Source organism: Helicoverpa zea, chromosome 1 (assembly GCF_022581195.2).
Source record: "Helicoverpa zea isolate HzStark_Cry1AcR chromosome 1, ilHelZeax1.1, whole genome shotgun sequence".
Taxonomy (NCBI): Eukaryota; Metazoa; Arthropoda; class Insecta; order Lepidoptera; family Noctuidae; genus Helicoverpa; species Helicoverpa zea.
The window spans coordinates 11,960,447-11,982,422 of NC_061452.1; the positions used below are offsets into that span (position 1 = coordinate 11,960,447).

At 34.3% G+C, this 21,976-nt stretch overlaps 1 protein-coding gene across 2 annotated transcripts in view; it reads right to left on the reverse strand.

Annotated features, from left to right (window-relative positions):
- The window catches only part of LOC124630432, a 148,727-nt gene that overhangs the window by 110,810 nt on the left and 15,941 nt on the right, over positions 1-21,976 (reverse strand). The window contains exon 1 of one of the 2 annotated variants that reach the window (XM_047164368.1): positions 326-549. The exons of the other annotated variant lie outside the window; for it this stretch is intronic. The gene's annotated coding sequence lies outside the window, so the exon portion shown is untranslated. Of the gene's footprint in view, positions 1-325; positions 550-21,976 lie in introns of those variants that run through there. 2 annotated transcript variants of the gene reach the window in all.

Below are 21,976 nucleotides of genomic sequence, written 5' to 3' on the forward strand. Positions count from 1 at the left end.
CTTCGAGAAAACGCAACGAACGCGCGACTCGGCGCAATATGCGAGAAGCCGCTACACTTTCGTAGCCCCGCGCTACGCATACAAAAGATATCAACGAGCGCCACTAAAATTCCCTACACACTTTTCTTCCAAACTTTTACTAAACTAAAAAAAAACTACGGACAATTTCGTGCACTCATTTTTATTTTTCTAACTTTAGAAACAGTTTCTACAAAAGAAATAATTGCGAAATTGTTTCCCTCGCGAAACGAGACGACATTGTGTAACACACCAAACTACGAACAATTACGCGACGTCTGATTAAAATAAGCGAAAAAACACTCACCGCTTGCAAAAACTGTTTGGTTATAAGTGAAAGTCGCTCCGGTGGTCGCGACTGGTGGGATTTTGTAAACACTGAATATTCACACAACACTGTTTGGATCACTTTGTGGGGTTGGAGCACACTTAGGGGTGTTTTTGGGGGATAAAGTTCGTTGGTCCTTGGGTTTGAATTTGGCGCGGGTGTGCGCTCATCGGCGCGGGCGCACGGGACGGCTGGCGGCAAGAGACTGCGCGCGCAACTCCCACCATCGCCGCCCGAAATACTAATCACCTTGCTATCGAGACTGTGATTGAGGCGTGCGTGATAAGAGATCGCGACTGATTGATGTAAGAAAATTGGCTCGTAAAGAGGTTTTTCTTCGAAATTATTTAGTGTATTTGGCTGTAGAGAGTTGTATTTTAAGTTTGTATGTATTCTATTGCATAATGGGTAATGACAGCCGCTCTCGCAGGCTTTGTTAAAGTATCCTCTTGTATGTATCTATGTTAGAATACTCAGAAACTCAATTACTGAACAGAAATAGCAAGTCAGCTTTATTTATTTCCACTTATCATAAGGTTATGTTTCTCGATGCCTGAGGTTCAGTTACACTTGCCGAGATCACAAAATTTTCAACCAACGACCAATAATGAATTATCTGACCACAAAACTAAAATAAACAACACCAATCTTTACGACCTAAACCCTCTATAACTTATAACTTGTACCACACACCACACAAGGTGAGACGGATCTAGATACGGCGTGTCATTTCTCTACACATCAGAGGCTAAGTGACAAAAGGTCGTAGGATAGGAAACTGTGACGTCACGAACCGGAATCCAATGTCAAAGATACGTCACTTACCTTTAACTTACTTATAACTTAAGTAGTCATTTGGAATTTTGATTTTGACCTTGAGAATTTATCGATAGATGACGTGATTTTTTTTCTGGTATTTTGGGGGCTTTTGAACAAGGTAGGTTTTTTTGAGGGTTGTTGAGAAGAATGTTAAATACATCAAAGATATTTCTTGGTAATCTCTGAAATCGTAATATGCAACATACGTACTTCATTCTAATTTGCTACAATTCCCAATCATGTTTGGTTGACAATTTGTTCTTGAAAGATTTCTATGTAATTGAGTAGAAAATAATACACTGGCTTTAATGATCATATATGCGTCAACGAATATTTTTACCCTAATATAAAAAAAAAATGAAAGTTGATGCAAAAGTTGCGAGCGATTTAAAATACTTACTAATTACTTATAAACGAAAATGTTTTTGCTTCGTTACCCTGACCATCCACCTATAGCTTGTGTCATCGATTACCGATTTCTCTATAATATTAAAATATTTTGACCTTACAAGCTTGGAAATTCAATATAAATCAGTATATTTAAGTTTAGATTTTTATTTAAGACGTTGTATAACAAAATACCAAATAATATTAAACACTCGTAAATCACTACATATACCCATAAAAGAGTCTTTGAGAAATGGAGAAAAAAAATAAGTTGTTTGGTAAGAGTTAAATTTACATCAATTATCGGATTTATAAAGTGCTATGCAAGATTATACTTATAAGTTCGGCCATTCAGAGAATGCGTTCCTGACACGTCGCGATTGAACTGACGACGTAACTACATTCATTGATTATTGATATAATAATGTTGTTTTAATGCTCCTCAATTGTTAAAACGGTAAACAACCAGCAAAAATATTTTTATCGTAACTGCAACGCCATTGCAAAGTTACGTCGTCAGTTCAATCGCGACGTGTCAGGAACGCATTCTCTGAATGGCCGAACTATAGTGTTACTAACAACATAAATATTGCACGTATTATAACCACACAGTAGAAGATGAGTTAATTGTTATCTTTACAGCAAAAAGTGGTAACTCACTCATTGGAGAAACCCAAACATACTCATACTAACTGCTATCTGATCTACCAAGAACCTTCTAACTAGACCAATATAACAATAACAGATGCAAGAAACAAAGCTAATATTGATGAGCCATAAAAAAATAATCACCATAAGAACTTTATCCATATAATTTCAACATAACAATCGATAAATAATCGAATTGAAATCGATCTTAATCAGCAATTTGAAACAGTCGGACAAAAAGTGTGAACGCATCGGCGATTCTTAATGAGAGATCGATTTTAGTGTAGTTGGCATGCATAATGTTGAGTGGACACAAAGGATTGAGATAAATGATGGAAAAATATAGTTAAGTGGAAAATGATGTTAAGTGGTTACCATCAACTATAAAAAGAAATATGAAACTATGAAAATTATAAGTTAAGTAAACTTTTTTCAGTCATCCATCATTCATAATCCATAATTCATCCATCAGTCATAATCATCAATATTGGATGATTGACCACCTTAATGTAATCACCAACACATTGAATCTTGTTATCTGAATAAAAAAATATTAAAAACAAACTTATTACATGTTTATCTCTTTGTAAAGCTAATACCCGTATGACACCCTAAGTCACTTTCATGTGTATTATTCAAGATTAGATATTTTTATGACAAGACATTTTTATTTAACAACTAACCCTTTGTCGCGGTTTCACCCGCGTCCCGTATCCGGATAGTGACAAAAACTATCCTAAAACCTTCTCCCGGGTCTAAGTTACCTCCCCTCTAATTTTCAGTCAAATCGGTCAAGCCGTTTTCATGTTATGTCGTTACAACGGAAAGCGGGTTTCATTTTTATATATATAGATTAACAAATGTACACATTATCATATGATTCAACATTTTCATAATATCTAATATAACTTTAAATAAAATATAATAATATGTTCCCACTTCCCCGAAAAAGAATCATTTTTGAAACAATCGAAATAGTCGTAAGTGTTACTAAATGTCAAGGGATATTGTTATATTATTGTGACAGCTTAATTAACTAAGTCGTGTGTATTGTAGCATTGAAACAATACGAATGTGTCTAGTTTGACAAAACTTTTAGAAAAACATAATAACTTATCAACGTCAAAATGCTTGTCTTTACTAATATTTTAAATGCGAAATTGATTTTTTTGTTTTCTAACGACTAAACCGATTAAGATCAAATTTTGCAGCGTGATAGATGGTACTCGTTAAACAGAATTAAAGTGATTCTCTCACTACACGGTATTTAAAATCTAGTAAATCGTAATACATGCTTTACCCCTTTTCAGCATGACAAAAATATAATTTACTGATCTGTAACCTTAAAACACCCAAAAATTGTACATCATATTCACTTTTCGACCTATACCCTATAACTGTGACCCTAACTGCACTATGTAAAAAAATCTGCACTGTAATGCTCGTTCACAAAATAACAATAGCATTTAAAACATTAAAGATCAAACAGTCGAATGTCACGAACCATGAACTAGTAAAAACATGCACGCATCAGGAAATCCTAAATGATATCCGTGAATGCACATGTTTTTATAAATGTATCATTTTGAAGGGGAAGTACTAAAAACAAATGTTTAAAAACTAGTACAAAAGCTCGTGACGTACAATCGTATTTAAAACTACCTGATTTCCCGTGGTTTCTCCCGCGTCCCGTGTGAACGGCATAATATAGCCTATGTTACTAGGGAAGAGTATAGTTATATTTGAAACCAACAGTAAAATCATTAAAAAAACAAACAAACAAAAAATGAGAACTCTTAATTACATTAGTATAGTATATTATGCAAAGCGAGACCACGCAAATCTACTTTTTTCTAGACACCTAAAATTAAAAGGAAATATCAATACCTACCAAGTCTAAAATCTAAAGAACAGCTTCCACGTAAAATGACGACCAAATGGTTAGTTTAAGATTTTTTAGAATTCTTTGAAATTAGTCCAGCTAGCAAGCTCCATGACTATTTTAACTATACCACAAAACATTGAATAATAAGCAAACAGAATACCCAAAGGTCTTCACCGAAAAAAAAAATCCATCTTTAACCAACATAATTGAAACTGATTCAATGAAATGGAAAACCAGCAATCATCTGAAAGTAATATTTCCAAGCAATTGATTCAAAGCTGAGTCAACGGTCAGCGAAATTGCCCAGACGACTCATTCCCGATAATCTATTGAAGCATTGACCCGCTTTTATAGAAACCTTGACACAGTTACCTAGACATTACCACTTCCTGGCTTCTTAAATTATTTCTCGAAACAAATCTTTTAGAATTTTTTCTACGGTTTTTGAGTCATTCTTGAGAAATTATTTCAAGAGTGGTGTTGATTTGTGATTCTGCATGTCTGCATTTTATTATGCGAGATTATGTGTTTCTTTTTGATTATTCATTTAACCTTTTCAAAACATTTCACCATGCTTTCAATTGAATGTCTGAACTAGAGAAATCCCTTATGATATTTTAGACATTACTTCATACAATCCGAAACTTTTATTTCATATAGGCCGGATTTTAAGTGGTCAACTATTTGCTTTAATATCATAACAAAATACCATAATATTTTGCTACCTTTCTATTTCCCATACCTTCTATAAAATGAAATTATTTCAATGAAGTAGGTCAAAGAATATATCTGTGTCGGTTACATAAGACACCAGATCAAATCCTACATACTTTCATTCATCAAACAACGTTCCTATCATTCGTTAAACACACTAGTTCTGACATCCGACTCCTCCTCACATCCCACGTGATTTTAAGATTAGTTGTATCATCGTTTGCTCACACGATGTGAACTGTCAAACTGTAAGACGGATAGCATTGAAGGCACTTCAGACGGACGATTTAGCTTAGGTATTAATAAAATTATTTTATTAAAATTAAGTGGTGATCCTGTCTAAAAGTAAGAAACAAGAAAAGGCAATTGCCATACCAAGAATTTTGAAGTTCTAGTGCTACATTAATTACGACTTTGACTAGGGTGATAAACTCTTGTTGCTGTCTAGATATGACCCATATTTTATTATCTAGTACACATACTTATTTCATAATTACCTGCGCAGAATTCTCCTTAACACTTCAAAGTCAGCTTTCATCTCCTATTATTTATTTAAACGTGTATCCTCAACGTGCAACATTGCGTCAAGTTTACCAATTTTACGTCACAATGCACAAATCTTTAGTGTTACCAGATTGACGCAACAGAACAGTAGTTCGAAACGCGCGCAGGCACACGTAGTCATCACACGTTACGTGTCAAGATTGACGATAAAAGGTCAAATGCACTATTGCCCTTCTCTAATGGGTTTATACTTAGGAACCTAACTTTTAATGTGTTAAAAACAAAAATATAAATGCAAAAAAAAACTGATTAAAATTATGTTGATAGCGACTTTGTTAATTGCAAAAATAGATGTGAGTAGAAAGACGCAGGATTTTCATTCCTTAGATAACTTTTGTATTGATCACTAATCAGCGTTTTTTATTATTAGGTATGTTGCACCAATGAATGGTCGGATATATCACTTTAAAATAGGGATTACGATCATATTAACATCAACTTTTAATATCAAATCCTCGTCCTCATTTCAATAGCATCAAAACAAAATCGATTCTCACAATCGAGACATCTGTAAGCGCCTAACTTTATCAACATGTTCACTCGCATCGGCATTGACCCACATGTGAGTATCGATATTCGGTTACAACACTACTCGGTGACGAATACACCTCTATAATTATCGTGTCATTTGTATATTTAAATTTTTACTCTATGTCCTCGACATTATTGAACAGGTTTGAGGTTTGTATCTTCTTGATTAGATTTTGAATTAAAGTCGTCTTTTGTTTTCGAATGAGCTGAGCTATTAAGGGCAATTAGCTAAGCAGCTTGATATTTCTGTGGATAGAGTCCTGAGTAATAACGACTTTATTACAAAGGTGTAAGGTTGAAAGTGAAATGATAGTGTAATGTTTTAGTGTTTGTATAGATGACGATTTAATCAATGAATTACTCAAGTGTTTTGTTTAGATCCATTGAAGTTTTGACTTAAGCGAGAACGTGGTTAGTGAAGTTCACATTTTGATACTGTACTATCCTGTTTTTAGTTCCAAATACATCTTAATACCTACCAAGTGAATCGAGCAACTTAAAAGGACAGACTTATTGGAAAATAAGTGACGATATAATGTGGTGTTTAGTACTTTATTACTACACTTTGTAGACCAAAAAATGGGCTTCCCAACAGTTACTAAAAATAAAAGAATCTTAGTACAAATATACACGTACTTACGAATGTAATGTTTAAATAATGATGTCATGACAATGATCTCATATGAAATTCGGTTAGTGTCACCATTTTTTATGGGGCCAGTCCACTACCTCATGAACCGGAGTCCAAAATTATTGGCACGTCATAGTTAAGTACTTGGGCCTCGGGTGTTTTATAAATATACTGCAAGTATTGTACAGAAGTACCAACAGCCACTGACATAATATCAGCTGTCTGAGTACGGAGATTGCAATGTGTGCCAGAAGTAAGTTGTAGGTTAATTAAAATCCGGTTTCGTGAAACTCTTGTTCTAGAGAAAACCTGAATAAAACAGCAAGTACTATATATTTTATAAAAAACAAAAGAGGCTACTTTAAGTCGAAGAATTTAAATGAAAAGAAGACAAGCATGCAAACAGAAGTTCGACAATTTTCGTCAACAAAGGATGTTACATCCAGAATTGACTTTCTGCCACTGATCTACACTGTGTCATCAATCTCATATTCTGGTAAAACCCATTCAGAAAGAACTGTGACGTGTCAATCTGGAGAGTGGACAGTATCACCAGCATCAAAATATCAACCTTACACTTTGATCATAAGGTTCATCTTTGCTTGTTCAGAGAGAAGGATCACTTCGACCTTGGGTAATCCTTTGTAAAGCGATACTTTAGTACAGTCATAGTTTATTTATGATAATTGAGAAGTAACTGGTAATTGGGTAGACACTACATTATATACGATAGTTATTTATAGATTTCTATCGTCTACCGTTCTAATAGAGATTACCATTTGAAATCTTAGTAGAAAGTAAGAGTAGAACGCATTTGTAGATTAACAGATTTATTTTTAGCAAACCACAAACATAATTAAGTTTCATTTTAATAAATTGGTGGGTCCCGGCTGTCATTAAAATACATAAGAAGGTTGTTACAGGTAGTCAAAAGCCCGAAACTTAGACAACCAATGTTTCCAAAGGATATCGGGTTCCCAGGGTAACTGGGTTGACAAGGATAGAAAGGACATGAACATATGAACAGTGATACTCAGCTGCACCCGTTTAGACTAGACACTGATTCCAACATAGTTGGCAAAAGGTTAGGTAGATGAGATAATATTGAACTCTATTAAATAAAATTCTATTGGAAATCTATCCGTTCGGTAATACATTTATATAGCCTTTCCCTCTAATTGTTATCACATCTGTCATTTAATTCACATTCAGATAGAGGTACACCAACTACCAATTGAAATCGAATTAATGAAATCGAGAATGCCGTTACATCTCGATACCTAATTAGTGACGTAAGTATCGATAAGCGGCTTGTAATGTGGTTTCGAAATATCGAATATAGGATGATGTGAAATTGAAATTATGTTGTGTGATGTACTTATTGTTGTGGATATTTAAATGTTAAGTACTTATCTACGTTATTATTAAAAGATTAAAAATTGTGCAATTTTGCTTTACTAAGGGCATGGTCAATTAAAACATTGGTAACATCAGTGTAATGGCAGGTCATCACTACATATTATCATTAACTTTATACGTTTTCATACCTAAACTAGCTTCTGCCAGCGGTTTCACCCGCATCCCGTGGGAACTACTTCCCGTACCGGGATAAAAAGTAGCCTATAGCCTTCCTCGATAAATGGGCTATCTAACACTGAAAGAAATTTTCAAATCGGACCAGTAGTTCCTGAGATTAGTGCGTTCAAACAAACAAACAAACAAACAAACTCTTCAGCTTTATAATATTAGTATAGATAAAACATTAAATGCCTTACTATAAAAACTTAAACATCTGTTGAACTCTTATCTAAAAAAGTGAGGCTACAAAACGGACCTTATTTCAATGTCATAAACTGTCATTTTTTTGACAAGTGTTCAACAGACGTTTAAAAGTTTTTGTGGTACGACCATATACGTTTAAATAACTTTTCTTGGTCAACAAAACTTAGCTTAAAAGCTTGTGTTGGCGTATTCCAGAAAACACTTCACAATTAAGAACCCTTTTATGGTGTTTTGTCGGTAAAACGGAAAGTTCATTAACCCTTTAGACCTTATTTACTTTTCTTAGTCATTGTTACGTCACGCGTACACTATGAATTTAAAATATTTATAGAGCAGTAGTAAAGATGTGACGATAATCGAATAATCGATAAATAATTATATTTATTTAATACGTATTATTTTTTTTTTATATGACTTTCTGCAAATATGTGTATGGCTTAAATATTAGAAACTAGGAAGGTAAAAACAAAATATAAAAGTGGTTTTAAACCAGATAATTGGAAACGCTATTTAATGATGATACAGCGTTTCTGAACGAACTTTCACGGTCAGTGCGAAAACCACTTAGTACGTAGTTAAGTAATATACCTGCCTACATACTTATATATTAGAATATATTAGAACAGGCTCTACTATATTTAACTTGACCAACAAGATGCACGCCAAAAATGTTTGTATTAAAGTCCCGTGATTATCTTCGAAGTCAAATTTTACGTACTATGTCCATAGTATTGGACAATCCCTTGCTGAGTAAAAAGGTGAGTGCTTCTTATAAGGTTTTAATATTTGATAATAAACAAACAAATATTAAAAGGACCTTGTAAAATATTTTAGCGTAGTGACACATTACCGCACCTACACAAAGTCTAGTCTCTAGACAACATTTTGCATTATTCATTACAATACTCTTGATTTCAAAGGAATTTTGCTTCGAATAAAATTATCGAACATAATATACGAATAATGGATATTTGCACAACACTATTATAATAAAATTATCATGGAGCGCAAAATGACAAGCGGAGTTGTCATAACGGAAAATCTCTTAAGAAAGTAGCGCGCCAAAATGCGGGTGTTCGAGGGACGGGGAATGACCTAGGCTACGCCCTGGTACTTATACCAATTTTTTTAAAACCAAAAATCGACGACAGATGTGTCAAGGAATCCGAACGCCACGTTAGTTCACTCGTAACTGATCGTTTTGATCACGCCCACCGTACTTATTTGACCTATAAGAAGGCGCTTGAGCTACCAGCCTTATGGCATCTCCGCTCATCATTCCTTCCTTCATGAAAATTATTCACACCTTTTTCGTAGGTGTGTAAACAAGCGGGTTGCCATAGAGACGACTGGTTTTTCCTTATTTTAACTGAAAAACAAGTCTAGTCTTTTTGGTGTACATTGTGATGACCATACTGTACTATTTTGTATTTGGAATAAGGTATGTAAACTCTGTAGTATTTAAATACATACATACCTACATTAATTAGATATAAATAATGTTGTTATTTCAATTATCTTGTTTGAAACTTAATTGGGATTCGTGGTGTTCTAAATTGAAGGCATTTGAAATGTTTACTTGGTTGGTATTGGAATTTAAGATGAGTACTATCGATTTATTTGCTGGGTTTTACTGATCAGGGTGTTGCCGTACATCTTGTAGCTACAAGTTTCACTTAAGAGCTTTGCTATTTTCCAGAGGATATCCAGAAGCACCAGAAATGGGTGTTTTTATGAATGTGTGTCTTCCTTCTACCATTAATTAAATTTAAAAACTTCTTGGAAATATCCGTGGGCCAAATATAACATTTGCAACTTACAATTTGGGGATGGCCCTTAAAGCTTTTAAGAGGGAGTAAACATTATAATAAATATTTGGTAAAATATTTCACAAGATTTTAATATCTGATAGGGGTATAAAAATTAGCCGTTGCACGAATCGCGATCGAATTTACAAGAGGCGTTACTTTGATTCGCTGCGCGTACGCACATAAATCACAATATCAATTAGAACTTTCTTTAGAAAGAATAATTAAATACTGCTTTTGTATTTCAGTGTTGTTTGCAATGTTTGTATAGAATCAGTGATATTGTCGGAAATCTTACTTGGGGGTACAGATGACGGTTTTGAAGCGTTTGATAAAAGAACATTAAAAAAATAATCATTATTATTATTTTGCAGTATACCCAGGCCTGATATCAAAGAATATTTATTAGTTACCTACCTACGTCTCATTTTCACGCAATTATAGACCAAAATTATCGACACACCGATCCTCTTTGATATCAAAATCCAATATTTAATTTCGTATGATAAATACACGTAATATTTTGAACGCACGCACTTTATATGAGAACCGTTCGAAATTGGAATACATTAAAAATTTAAAAACGTCGACATTTCCGTGATGTATGACCGCGGCGGGAGTGCATTTAAAAACCTATTACTCTTAACACGATTCCCAAATGAATCCTCAATTGGTTTAAAAAAGGAACGCGGAATCGATTTAATAATTCGAATTTGGAATTAACACAATTAGCTTCTGCTGCGTGATGGTTATATTAGATGGTGGTATTTCTGAAAGCTGTAAGTACTAGAAAAGATTATTGCTAGAAAGAATATAATAGAATTTGAATTAGAATAGAATTTATTTTAAAGAGAAAGCAAGCAGCCCGAAGGAAAATTAATAAACAAAAACCCACGTTTTTGAAATTTTATCGCATTTAGGAAAGCATTTACTGTATTGTTTCTATATCACATTGCATTCACTGTAATTTAAAAACATTTATTTCATGTCACCTGGGTATTTTTTTTTCTGGCTTAAACTAAGAAACTAAATTAACTTTTAATTTTTGATAGTATGAAGTCCATCCTGCAACGTAATATAAATATGTAAAGAACTACATTATTTGGTCGCAAATAAAAATCGCACCAGCCACGATCGCGATGAAGCAATATTTCGTTATTAAAGAAATTCTTTTATTTTGTATGAGCGTTACAAATTGTAGCATTTAATTTTGTTACGTTTGTGAACTTATTCGATTTGATATTTTCCTGTATGATCTTGCAATTCTGGAATAAAGATATAAGGACCGTTTTATACGGTAAGTAATGTACTTAGGTTATATAAAAATAAATATAAAAACTCATTTATGAAAACTAGGCTGAAAATCAGCACTTTCTGAAGGTCAAGATTACATAAGACATCCCCCAAAAATGTTCGCCATTTCCGTCAAAGATTTACAAATATAGGTAATAACATCACAATTCTTTGACTTACCGATACTCCTACATTATCCAGGAATGTTTAACTATCTTAAAACAAATGTGGATAAATATGGACGTTGTGGCCTGAGTTAGGATGGAGCTAAGTAAAATTTCAATCATTCATTTAAAAGAATTCCATCAAACATACATTTCATAAAGTCCAAACAAAAAGTGTGGGTGTTCCATTCCACGCATCGGTTTCTTTACAAGAAGGCGTCGCTTCAGGCTAAAACTGACGTGTTACAGGATTTAAATCAGTGCGCGTAAATACTGAGGACTGCCGACGCTTCCGCAAACCATCTGTCTTCTTCCAAGAGTTTATTGGGTAGGGTTGCTACAGGGGAATCTGGATAATTCCAGTATGAACTAGCTGACAGAAATGGCACATGATATTTTTCAAGAATTTGAATTTTCTTCTGCTATACAGAGGGCCGCCAATCCTAAAGTTCGAGTTTTAAAATCAGTGCACATTTTCAGGAAACGTGTTGCACCCTATTCAGTAATCCTTGACAATTATCTGTTAGTCCACATACCTATAGGCAAAAGCCATGTAATGCTACTGTAAATGCCACCAAGCTAGGTTAAATCAATGCAAAATAAAACTTATACTCTGAATATGAATTTAAGTAAAAGTTATCTAAAGCAAATCTAGAGCAACTCTTGCTACCCAAGTTCTTAACTTTTCCTGTGTCATTGTATTCCATGATGATCAGCTATCCTCGAGCACAATATTTAACTTGTAGAGATAGGAACATGATCTTCTCATGCTTACCACCCCTACACCAGTAAGAGAATCAATTTATTACACTGGTATCATTATCATTTTCTCACAACCGTACCATCCCTTCTTCGCTACACCGCAAAACAAATTGCGAACAAGTTCTAAGAACCTCAAATATCAGCCGAAAGAAAGTGCAGTCATAGTAATTAATTATTATCATATTAATCGTAAATAAATATTTATTGGTGACGTCGAATAAATTTATTGGCGGTTAATGCTTTAATGCCTAGTGTTTGGCGCATAATGAAGATATTTATAATGCGTTGTAAATCAAATATTTTGCACCGCGGTTAATTTGAATATTTATGCGGTGTTGCCAGTTGAGATTGATTAGGGGGTATTTTTAGCTGGCAATTTTGGGAGGCTGATTTATTTTTACGAGTCTGTGTTTTTTTCTGCGAGTTGCAGGTCATTTACCATAGGGTTTTTTAAGATCGTGGTTGTAAATGAGTGTTCCTTTGAGAAATGACACTGCAAGACGATTGAAGGGCTGTAACGGTTAATAATTAAATGAAAAAGTTCTGTTTATTGCGATCTTATTGCTAATCTGTGCTTGATACTAAATGTTACTGATAGTCTTTTAGCATTATTTTTTTTGTTTCTAGAGGTTTTTTTTCATTGCATCGTTAAAATAGGAGACACTGTAAAAACCCGTTTTCACATTTTCTCAAAAATCTAAATGCATTGGGGTAAAAAGTATGACATCAAACAATTCTGTGAAAAGGCCATCTTTCCATAAAGTCGCGCAAAAATTGCGTTTATTTTCCCCTCGCACATATTAGGCAAGCAAATACAGAGGAATTTTATTGTATGCTTAACGGTTCATTGTTCAAAAACTTAATGTACAAGACAAATAAGAAATGGCTCCCAAACGTAGGTGTCAGGACTTTTCGGATATATCTTAACCATCTTGATAATGCAGTCAAGATCACCTCTACTTAGTTACATGTAAGGTTGAAAATAGATGATGGTGGTGATAAAGCTAATGTGGTAGAAAAGTTTATTTGTTTATTTATAAGGAAATGTAGTATTCGGTTACCGGCGCGGTGTTTTGTGAGTCGTTGTGATATTATTTCGCCGGTTACCGTTATCGAAGGCAAGCAAGGTACGGTAGCTCTGGCTATTTTTAGATGGTATTTTAAAACAATAATATTGATGTCCTTATTGATTACTTAAAGTTTAAAATGCTGAATTCTGCTATATTTACATGCACACAAATAATATATAAACACAATATATCACTCGTGGTGGCCTAGTGGGTAAAGAACCAACCTTTCGAGTATGAGGGTGTGGGTTCGATTCCAGGGTCAGGCAAGTACCAATGCAACTTTTCTAAGTTTGTATGTACTTTCTAAGTATACTTAGACACCAATGACTGATAAAAAGGTGAAGGAAAACATCTTGAGGAAACCTGGACTATAAAGTCTGAAATCACCAACCCGCATTGAGCAAGCGTGGTGATTAATGCTCAATCCTTCTCCGTGTGAGAGGAGGCCGCAGCCCAGCAGTGGGACGATAAAAAAGGCTGTAACAGTAACAGTAAATAATATATAAAATGGTTTGATATAGAAAAATAAATGGAGAACAAATTAAAGACGAATTTTGAGAATTCTAATCAAAGCTATTAATCAGACTATGATCCTTATTACTACCGGTGTGTGTGGATAAGACAAAAAATAATGTATATTCAATTAAAAATGTTCAAATTCAAAATCTTTATTTTTTTTAGTTCGCAACTAAGTGGCAAAGGATCTTATAACTAGGTACGTACTTAGAACTTAGTTGCCCGTTAAGGCATTGCAATTTATTAAGATTACATTAACATTAGGTTCTTATGTACATATAAATAACTAATTACTATTACAGAACTAAATTTTAGTGAAATCATCGCTATATATCGGGTGTGTCGTTCATAATCACATTAAATTCTATCACATGTACTTCATGATATTCTATAGCGAATTGTAAAAAAAATAACCTAATCCATTCAGTGGTTTAGCCACAGTTCTCATTTTTCGTTTTCATAATTTACAACATCATGTGTAAAGCAGAGATAAAGTTAGGAGTATCGAATGTTTTGATCAGTTGACAGCTGTCAGTTTTCAAGGGAGAATTTCAGCTGTTTGTAATGACTGACTTCTATATGGTGTCCTAATTTTCGCACATTTTTATTCTATTTACTTTGTTTGAAAAATGCATTTTTTTATTTTTACGTATTTTTCTTTTTTCTTTGTGTTAATCGACATATATTAACCAGTATATTAACGCATTTCATTTAATGTGATTATGAACGACACACCCGATATGTATAAACAAAATATAACTTACATATAAACCTGATACTCTAAACTCTACATAACCAAATTCACTATTCAAAGCAAGACCTTAAATACCAAGCAAATAGTGTTAGATGTTTTTCCTCATGAATAGATTGCAGTTTGGTTTGGTGCCAAACACGTATTGCGTATCAAGCGGCGCCGTTTGAACGTCAATTATTCTGAACTTTTCCTACTTATTGCAAGTCTTCTTAATTAACATCCAAATCACATGACAGTGGCGCAAGTGTAGGCGCCAAGAGTTGGAAGGCGTTTCCCTTGTCTAGCGTATTTTGACATCGTAATGAGGTGTTTAATCAAGACGAAATTAGCCGAAATTCAGGTAAAGTACAGTTCAAGCAGACTTGAACAAAGGTAAATCTAATGTTATCCCGACCGAATATTATTAACAACTCCTATACATATTTGACACGAATTGACAAATTTTTGACACAGGTACGCTCTCTATTCTCTTACACCCATTTTCTGATGGGACGGCAATCCGACAGGACCGAGAGAGATCAGTCAATCAAAAAGAAGTTACTTGGTTCATATTTTTGGGGAAGTTTTGTTACTTTTGCACATTTCAGGGATCTTTATCACGCCTGTTACATTTTGGGGGAAAAGCGGAAAAACACGAACATTGTTTTTCCAAGCGTGTGTTTTAAGAACACCCGTCCTTGCATACATCTAACCATGCATATTTTGGATTGCAATCCAATGCCCAATCATTAACGTTTAATACAGCTTCAATATCACCCATTCATTACACCACCACAAAAAACAGGTCGGCAAAAATATTTATAAGTACCTTAAGTACCGTAATCCCGATGTCGGTCAAAGTGTAACTGTGCCATACCACCCGGGGTTCGATGTACGATCCCGCGAGACTAGTCGTAAATCCCGCGGTGTTCCCGGGAACGTAACAGTATCTGAATGAGCCCGAATTCGAACGGTGTGTGTGAGTTCTTTTGTTTTTTGGGGATTGGTGGTATGGTTATTGTAATGTCAATTGAAAGTGTTTTTAAGCTGTAAATTTTATTGTCAATATTAGGTAGGCTGTGACAGGTTGGAAGATTTAAAGGTGCCTTAGAGAGTTGCCAAGTAAAAAAATACGTTTTCTTGAAACGGGCTGTACTGAAGCTTCAGACCTAGAGTTGCCTATGGGCAACTAGAATCAAACTTAGTTATAATTTTGACGTTCATAAGTGCTTGTAAAGGCCTAAGTGAAATAAATGATTTGACTTTAAGACCCTTTTCATAATTTTCACATCTTAATTTTAAACTGTTTTTTTTTTTCGACACGAGAGACGTTTCTAGAAACCTATTACTTCTTTTTTATGAAATGGAATCATTTTAAGACAGGAAAACAATAATCACCAAAATATTATCCATGATTAGGCACATTTCTGACATAATAAACCTCAAAATATCAGCAGAGTAAATTCCATCTATCAATACAGATTTACGTGCCAAACAAAACATACCGTGACCAGTAATCGTACTCTAATGATACAGTAACAAGATTACGGTACTTCGAGTATTTATCGCCGGCTTAATTCCGTTTCATAATAAATACAGCCACCCTTAACTTCGTGACTCCGACCAGCTCACTGTCAAATGCGTTGATTAATTTGACAGTACCGGAGTTTTAAATAAAACATACTTATATCACGTCACGGGAAATTGGTGACGTCAAAATTCGATGAGGAATTTTGACAGCTTGACAAATCACAGCAGTTGTGTGGGGACAAAATAATAAAAAGCGATTACTTTTATCAAAAATTTGAACGTAGAGAGCATCCTAGCAAAAAGTGGTACCTATTTATAAGTTGGGTTAAGTAAAGAATAACCTGTTAACACGCTACTTTATTCCCGAGTAACAAGGCTACATTTTGTCAGGGTACGAGAAGAAGTTCCTCGGGACGCGGGTGAAACCACTGGAAAATTTCTAGTTTCACAAAATTAAATATCACATGATGATGGGTCACTTTTTATTCAACCAATTTTATTGTTATTTAAAATGGAAGTGGCGTAACATAAGTATGTTTTTGTTGACCGAGGCAGATATTCTTTACCAGCATCGGAAAGAATGGAAGTGACAAATGACTTCGATGAATTGGAACTACATAATAAGACGTGTAATTATGTTGCCAAAGTTTTTTTTTTATTATTTTAAAAATAACTGATAACGGCACTGAGATAGCATGACTAAATACTTTTTGCAAAGTTTTTATAAAAACTGAAACTAAAATCAATGAACTTTCAGACTGATGACAAAAAATTGGAAGATTTCAAGTGATTGAACTGAAAATTAAATTTAAAAAAGTAACTGGCGCCAGTCATGGCATTCTTCATTATAAATAATTATTATTTGTACGAATAGGATTGATTAAGTCTGCCTGAAAAACTTGTTTAAAATACATACCATCTTTGAATAATTCATTATTTCGATATTACGAGGAAAATAAATTGATATTTAAAATAGAAAACGCTGTCTTCTGTCGAATATCGATCCTCATGAGTTCGATTTAATTTCTCGAAAAATGAAAAATAATTGTATGACTTTTTTTTCCACATATTTAATTCCACATTAATCTGATTTTATTATTATTAGATGTGTGGTGACAATATAAATAAACCTTTTATTCAAAAAAAGTTTAAAATCAGACACTAACTTATTCTCAATATGTACCTACTTATTACTCCAACAAATCACTACAACCTTAAACAAACCGAGCACACATCGAGTCGAACTTTATAGACAGCTACAGCACTATCAATCGACAAGTCACACGTAAGTAAGTAGGTGTCTGAGTCCACATATCGCGTTATTTATTACATTATAAACGGTATCGAGGATCGCGCGCGTTTCGGACGCGCCCCGGGTGTATGATGACGTATCTCATATTTATGGGGCAGCGGTGGGGCGAACGCGTATTGTCCCGGAGTGTAGGCCGTGATGGATGTTACTTACCATGTGGCACCCTAGAGTGGGTGTAGACGTGGACTTATAGTAAGGGTGGGGAATGCGCCCTTTAGGATTTGAAGTATGTTATAGCCTGATGTTTCTGTGTTCAGGTATGCGGAAGGCTTCGATTTATGTGAGAGTAAGTTTTCAGGCGCCATGTTACTTTCTTGGTTTATTTAGAACTTTGTTACTATGCAACTTGGCTAACAACATATTTTATTAAAGTTAGTACAATTGATTCCTTCAATTCTGTGCACAAGTACCCGCCCACTAAAATGTACCTCTATGCGCAAAGTACATCATCCTCCGAGCCTTTTCCCAACTATGTTGGGGTCGGTCGGCTTCCAGTCTTACTCTACTCGCAAAGTCCAACAAAAAAAAAAAGCTTTAAAATCCATCGTAAATTAAACAACAACTCCAATACGAAAAGAACAGCAAAATCAACAACTATATCAATCTTACTGGAAGGGGCACAAATATGTTAACGCTTTGCAGACCCTCGCGGTGTTAACACGGGACTTCAAAGTGCGCTCGCAGGCAGTTCAATACGAGCGCACACAATAATGGCGCATCCAGTTGTCACTAGCTCACTCATTGAATGTATATATATCGCTGATGGACAATGGTTTGCGTTTACAGAGTTATTGGGTGCCCGCATGAAAGATATGGGTCAGTTGAAAAATTAATAGCAGTTGAAAAGAATTTCTGCTGAATAAAATTTACTGCAACTACTGTGAATACACGATTTTGAGCAAAAATTTTTTAAAACATTAAACAAAAAAAAAATACATAGAAACGAGACGACGTTCTTTGTTTCTAAGGATTAGACAATATCAGAAATTAATGATATCAGGTTCAAAACATAACCTTCCTTTTAGCACAGTCGGGTAAAAACAACTTGTCTGTTAAACGAACAAAACAACAAACAAACAACATCCATCTAATATGGAAAATATCATTACCATTGAATTTCACATGCATTTTGATCAACAAAAATATTAAGCCACAAAAGGCAGGGAATAAGTAAAAATAATCAAAATTTATTCCACATTACCTACTTTAAATACTTTTTATCTGGAAGTTCGGAAATAAATTGAAGCGCTCGTGCCACCCAGGGAACAGAAAACAAAACTCAATGTACTGTCGTCGGCCAGATATACTATACACTAGAAATATTAACCGTCGCTACGAAAATGCCCCTCTTGAAAAGATATAAATAGATGAATAAACGTGAAACACAATTAGCTTATGCTACGGACCAGAGTGACGTCACAATTCACCACGCTAAAAACCATTTAAAAATTCAATTCTAAAATAACCAAAAATATAATTTAAACGTCACTGTGTAATAACAGAAGCAAAATACATTTTAATTTCAAAAAATAACTCTTAAAAATATTTTTTGTATCAGCCATGTCGTCACATCCTTCACCCAACGTAGGCTAAGTATGCTACCCTCAAGTCAGTTTCTCAGTCCGTATCCCCAGTCCGTTCTATTATATTGTCAATTCGGGACCTCCACGCACAGTATACAATTACAAGATGTGTTCATCCTCCCGCAATCTGTCAGTTGGACTCTCCGTCTCACAATAAATAAAGTGAATTTATTTGCGTACATTTAATTTATGGGCATTTTGGACACAATGTAGCGATGTGATATCCTACGGGAGCAAGTGCGGCTATTCAAGTCTGAGCTGGCATTGTTGGTGAAATATATTGAGGTAGTCGTTGTTAAATGGTTCTGTGGGCTTCCATCTTCTGGGTCATGTTTAGCATATTCTGCATGATAGAATGGAAATTTAAAGACTACTGACAATTTTGTAAGCAATAGTATATCATACTGAAATAAGAACTGCGTAATGTTGTAATTTTGTAAATAAAATTTCCTCTTCTGCAGCAGTTGTTTTCTTTTTCAGTATTTTCAGTGTTCATAGAATCGCTGAATTTGAACTGTTTGTTTTGTGGTGAGTAAGTAACATACCAAGAATGTATTAATTTACCTAAGGGGCATCAACAATGCACGTACTGTCAAAATCTAACCACAAACCAGATCTAATTCCGAACACCGTAACTATCAATTATAACTTACTGTTACATACATTAGTTTACACTCGAACGGCTCGTAACACTATCCAGCCAGTGATTTAGTGCACTCGCCCGTCCACTCGCCCGTCTACTGGCGCGGTTTACTGGCGTGCCAGTGTGTAATGACTTCAGATGTAAATACTTTAAATTGATTTGTTGGTTTCGGCTTCGTAAAGAAACAATAGCCGTCCTGTTTGTTGCAAGCTGAGATTAATAGGTGTCCCATTCAGATATACGCCACTTTGAGTATCATTTTGTCTATCTTATAATGAATGGCGAGCCTTATGACTGTGATCTATGGGACTAGCATGGTGGTAAATACAAGTTACACACTGTATTTCAAGTATCTATTTACTAGACCTCTCTTTTATTCTTTTGGAACTAATAAGACATTTAACAACAAAATTCGATCCTAAATATTTCCTTATTTCAGTAAAATCACATTTGCTTACATAGTTAAAAAAACGGACCTTCCTCAGCTTGAAAACATTAAATATTTAAAGACTGAAAATATTCAGTTGCATAAAGCGTGTTCCTAATTCAAAATACATACATCGCAACAAACTACTGGTCAATAACACAACACAAAGGTCACAAAAGATACAAACAGATAAAAATCAGACCATTATCCTAGACCATAGACAACAACTACCAACATACAAACTCAATTAAAAAGACCATTGTTATCATAGACAAAAAAAAAACAATTTGACCTCATAACTTGGTTGCTTAACATTCAGCACATACTTTATCTTAGGGGTGTTATCCATGTCGCAAGATACTTTAAACCGGCGCACGCGCCGATCTGTAATGAAATCATAACTCACGATCTTTCTCAAACGATGCTTACCTGAAACAAATGAAAATGAACTTTATTACTAAAGTACTAAGATTGGATTTTGTAACTAGTGTGTTAAGTAGGACTTATTTGCCCTATATAGAGTTGGTTGAATAGTTTATTGCGAATTACAAAACATTGAATAGCTGCTGTTTAAGTCCATTATTTCTTTTCATGATAGATTTTAATTTTAGTGCTCATGTAGTTTTAATGCGTTCTTTTAGTTCTTTATGAGCGTCTAAATGGGTTGTTGTAGTGTACTCAATTATACTTTTTTGCAATCTAATGGTGTCTACTTATGTGCTGTGGTATCTGTTTCATATATCATATTGCAATTGTAAAACAATCACAATTGTTAAAAGACGAAATGCAATTGAAATTAATTTTGGCTTGATCGGACTACAAGGACTTTCCAGAGCTTTTTGAAACTAGGTATGAGAAGACATAGTTATGCTATGTTGATAATAACGAATAATAAGGTAGACCACAGCTAAAACTTCTTAGGGTCCAACGAAACGTAAAAATCTAATTTGTTTGACTATTTGACTATGATACCTAGGTAATTAAATAAATTATCACTATTTCTAAGAATGTTTAAAGTCTCTACAGTCCCAATAAATATAATATAATTTCCCGTAAAAATATTTAACCTACATTACCTAGAACCAAAAACCACTAATGCCCTATTAAACAGCCAATACCAAATAGGTTCTCAGCACTAATTCACCAAGAAGGTCCGAACATATTAGTCACAAGACACATGATCGATATCACATCTCAACAATGGGTTCAGGGTTCAAATTCCACACAGGTGACATTTACACAGTCTATAAAGACCATTCATTGTGTATGTAGACTTAAATAATTGTACTTATGTACATCGACGATAGTACGGTCCTTACTAGAATTGTACTCAAGAGATCTTTGCCTTGAATATTTGGAGCCATTCGAATGGGTTGGATGTATTTTAGTGTTGTCCTTCATTATATAGTCATCCTTTGAGAAATGGTGGTTTAGGTGACTTATCAGGTATAAAAGTAAATTAAATAAAAGGCTCATAAGTACCAAAATTTCCTTATGTACTCCCCTTATGTACTCCTATGATGCAATTCCTTATCTTCTCTAATCTATAAACTTTCTTATGTACTGGCTTACTACAATCAGTATATCTATGTATATACTTTCTTATGTACCTACTAATAATCAGTAGGATTGTGATTACTTGTGTAATCTATACTAATATTATAAAGCTGAAGAGTTTGTTTGTTTGTTTGAACGCGCTAATCTCAGTAACTACTGGTCCGATTTGTTTCATTCAGTGTTATAGTCCATTTATTATAACATTAGAAAAAAGAGGCTCGCAGAGGCAGGAGTACGAAACCTTTTATTTTGAAGTCAAGTTCGAACAATT